Raw genomic sequence first — 3753 nt, forward strand, 5'->3', positions numbered from 1 at the left:
GGCAAGAAGATCATTAAGCATAATAACAATATTTTTAAATCAAGACTCAATGTCCTTTAGTTTCCTCGTAAAAGAAACCCCACAACGCGTCATACAGCATTTCTAGCAAGACAACGCACATAACGTGACTTCTGCCAGAACTGTGTTCTGGATCGGACCGGCAGACAGAGCGCAAGCAGGAGCTTGTACGCTGTCTGTAATGCAGTGGCTGAGAAAGAACCAAGGCTTGGGGCCGCCGCTCTCCTCGGCCGAGTCTGCTCCCGTGCCCTGTCCGTCCTTGCTGTTGTGCCTTAGGCCGCGCAGTAAAACAAGTGACACGTGCTCCCTTTTAACTTCTCTCCTGATGCAGGAGAGAAGAGAGCGAGACTTAGGGACTGAAAGATAAACTGAACTGTAATGAAATCTTAACAGCAAAATAATACCAAGAAAAGACAACAGTAACAAGAAAATAATTAAATGCATACAGGACATACACAACCCGATACGTAACTCCCAGGATGACCACTGCTTCACTGGCAGGCACGGGGAAAGTCCGGGACAGCACTCGGTGACAGACTGGAACCGGATTCCAGACCCGGTTGCATAAATGCACAGATGGGGGTCAAAGGACAATGAACAGACAGAGGAATCCTCAAAGGCCAGACAACAGGTACCGACCCCTTCGATCCCACTGCTTTTATACAGAGCGTGATGATGATGGGATGCAATACCCCATCGGTCAGGTTCGGGTCACCGGTCCTGTCTTCTCTTCACCGTGGGTGCGATCCCTCTACGCTTTTCTGCTTCCGACGGGGCATATATAAAAGTTAGCTGCACTGTGCTGTTATAGGAATAAGTATAAGCAAGAGCCTCTCTGCACGGCATCCCTTGGCATTAAGTGTAAATATAAGGTCTTGGCGCTCTGAAGGCAGATACTACCTGAAAAATACGTTACTGTTTTCAGAGAGTTCAGTTCATTGGAAGAGACTTACCTGCAAAGCAAAGTGACTGAAAACAACACTGGTTCTGTTGAACCTCAGTCCAGCACTTCCACGCATGGCTACGTAACCTCACATTCACATGAAAAAAAGTGGCCAAATGTATTCGTGGAGCCGCCGGTCACATCTTCCCTTTAATACCTCAGGCTAAGCTACCTTTGTCCTGTGCTCCCGTCGGCTCCCCTGCGTATCCCTGTCCATCTCATCTCTCCGCATCTGAAAAAAAAAAAAAAAACAACACACCAACATCAAACATTACCCTGATGCAGAGCAGTAGCTTTATTCCAAAGGTCTCCTTTCTACTTAGGAACCCTGTTCACATAAGTCCAACTACAGCCTGTCATCCAAAAGAGAGAAGCCTGCAAACATTACACCCCACACAAAGCAGCCTGAACATCTTTGAGATACTGTCCATTTCACTAGCCGCAAACACCCTCTCCGACTTGGCTCTGCTTATGCCAGCGCCCGCTAATGAAACACCCGTCCACGCAGCCTCTCGAGAGCTAATCGATTAGAGATAACTATGCAACCTTTGCCTGGGTTGCAGATCCTCATATTCACTACAGACTCTCATCGTGATTCTGCCTACCCTGTACACTACACGCCCGGGCAGGGCAGCCCCGAGCCAAACACACACAGACTGACACTACACAGAACACCACGAATGACGCGCCTCAAGGATGAGAGAAAACTCTCAGCAAGAAGGATGACACCGGGACCAAAGCCACCGTCGGGCAAGACGACCTGTGGCACTGTGATGGTGACAATGTGAAGAGGCTCCACAGAACCCCCTGAAACAAAGTGTAGAACTTCACAGTTCCTGAGAAGGGACTGTCGAGCCTGACAAGACGGACATGCAGGAAGCCTAGCTTCAAGACCTAAGAACATAACGACACAGGGAAGAAGCCCCAGTTGCTAAAGTGGACCGTCCGGAAAGTTCCAAGACGCAAGACCGATGCACGCTTTAAGATTCTAATGCAACAAGAGAGGCAGACGGTTGGTGCTATGCCCATGGGTGCAGGCGTTTGACACCATAATGATGGTACCCGATGCACATTCCATGCTCCTGGAGCTTAAAGATGATCTCGAGACCCAAGAAAAGGTCTAGAATGCAAAACACAGACAACACAATCGACATGGCAACACACACAAGCTGGAACTGCCCTGCCCAGGATGTGTTAATATAATACTGGACAGTAAGGTACATCGTTTACCTGCCCAAAGGAGACTGTGCCCCGGGACAGCCCTCCCCGCTACGCTAACGTCAAAGACCCCATTACACAATTGTCAGCCTCCGCCCCTTTCCGGTGCTGGTCTCTCAACTTAGCTTTTGGAGGGCTACCATCTGATTCCATCCTTGACGTAGTCCACAAAACACAACCATCCGATACGTTCTTGCGGTCACCGGCTTACTCCTCTTCCTCTGCAAAAGGAAAAGAAAAAAATAATCCCAAAAGCAGCTACAACACCAGCAATAAGCATCCTGAGAAGAGACGACGACCTCCTCCACAAAACCCCTCGAGCCTCCTGAACGCTGGTGCAGTCTGATTGCCTCCTCCGCACCGATTCCAGAGTTGGATGCTGCAGCGACAGTTATTCACGGCACCTAAGAAACCAAGAAACACAACATTTGTACTTCACTTCTGCCAAACCACCAGTCCTGTGCTCCTCCTCGATACTATCCAGCTCACCTCAAATGCGAAAGCCTATAGCAGACCAGACACCATCAACAACCAAACCCAATGACAAAACTTGTCCAAGAAAAATGCGTGAACCCGCCTCCCTTTCCTAGCCATCCCCTAATGCCAAAACTTTAGAAACTCCCCCCCTTCTCCTGAACCATCAGGGAAGGAGGCTTACTGCTCCCCCACAACTCCTGCCCCTTATTTTCCAACTGCTCCTCAGGATCTGCTCTTCTGAGCCCTACCCTGTGTTTGGCAGACACCTCCTGTCTTCTGCCTTCACAGAGACTCCGGGCTCTGCTACAGACCTGGAAAACTGTTACAGAACCTACCGGTAACCGCCTGCAAACCGCAAAAGCTTCAGGGCCACTGTGATACCCTACATGGTCTGGAAGAAAACGGTGAGCCACCCCTGCTGTTATGACCCTGTTGCTTTCTCAAAACAGATAAACTCAATATATGGATACATACAAGACAGTCACGCTAAATCCTGCTCCAATATCTCATAACGCATCTGATTGAGACTAACAAAAACACCAACTAACATAGTGTACATCAAAATTAGAAAAGAGTACAAAGTTCTATCTTCAATGAAGTCAGAAATTACAATAAAACACACCACCTGCCATAAGCAAAAAAAGAACACATACTATTAAACCATTTAAACAAACTAAATGCTCCCTATAAAACTAAATATATGGGGAAAAAAAAAAAAACAAACATACATCTCCACTTTCTATGGCAACCACCCTTACATTGAAAAATCTTACCTCTGACGTCTTACCTATACTAGTTTAAACACTAAAACAAGCCTTCCCAAACAGCTGCACAAGCTCTAAAACAACGCTTAAGAAACATCAGAGCTCTAACCGTGGAAAAGCCCAGCACCAGAATGAGCTCCTGACCTGAAGCTGTGGCTCATATACCCCGGGCCCCGCCTGCGGCCCTGAGGCCCCGCCCACCATCTTTCCCACAATCCCCTGGGTAAAGGGTGGGGCCAACCCCCAGAAGCATAAAAGCAGCTGAAGGTGCAGTAGGTGTTGTTATTTGCTTTAAGTTTATGAACTACAAAGTACTGAAGAGTAACCCTTGCT

At 48.0% G+C, this 3753-nt stretch overlaps 1 long non-coding RNA gene across 2 annotated transcripts; it reads right to left on the reverse strand.

Moving 5' to 3' along the window:
* Positions 1 to 924: 924 nt before the first annotated feature.
* On the reverse strand, positions 925 to 2586 carry LOC141737142 (uncharacterized). Of its 2 annotated transcripts, none has more exons than XR_012585148.1 (3): positions 2479 to 2586; positions 2320 to 2400; positions 925 to 1193 (listed from the first exon to the last, which is right to left on the reverse strand). It is a non-coding gene; the product is annotated as an uncharacterized LOC141737142 (long non-coding RNA). The 2 variants fall into 2 exon arrangements; XR_012585147.1 differs by having other exon boundaries at positions 2301 to 2400.
* Between the last annotated feature and the right edge of the window lie 1167 nt (positions 2587 to 3753).

The sequence above is a fragment of the Larus michahellis genome, unplaced genomic scaffold (assembly GCF_964199755.1).
Source record: "Larus michahellis unplaced genomic scaffold, bLarMic1.1 SCAFFOLD_148, whole genome shotgun sequence".
NCBI lineage: Eukaryota > Metazoa > Chordata > Aves > Charadriiformes > Laridae > Larus > Larus michahellis.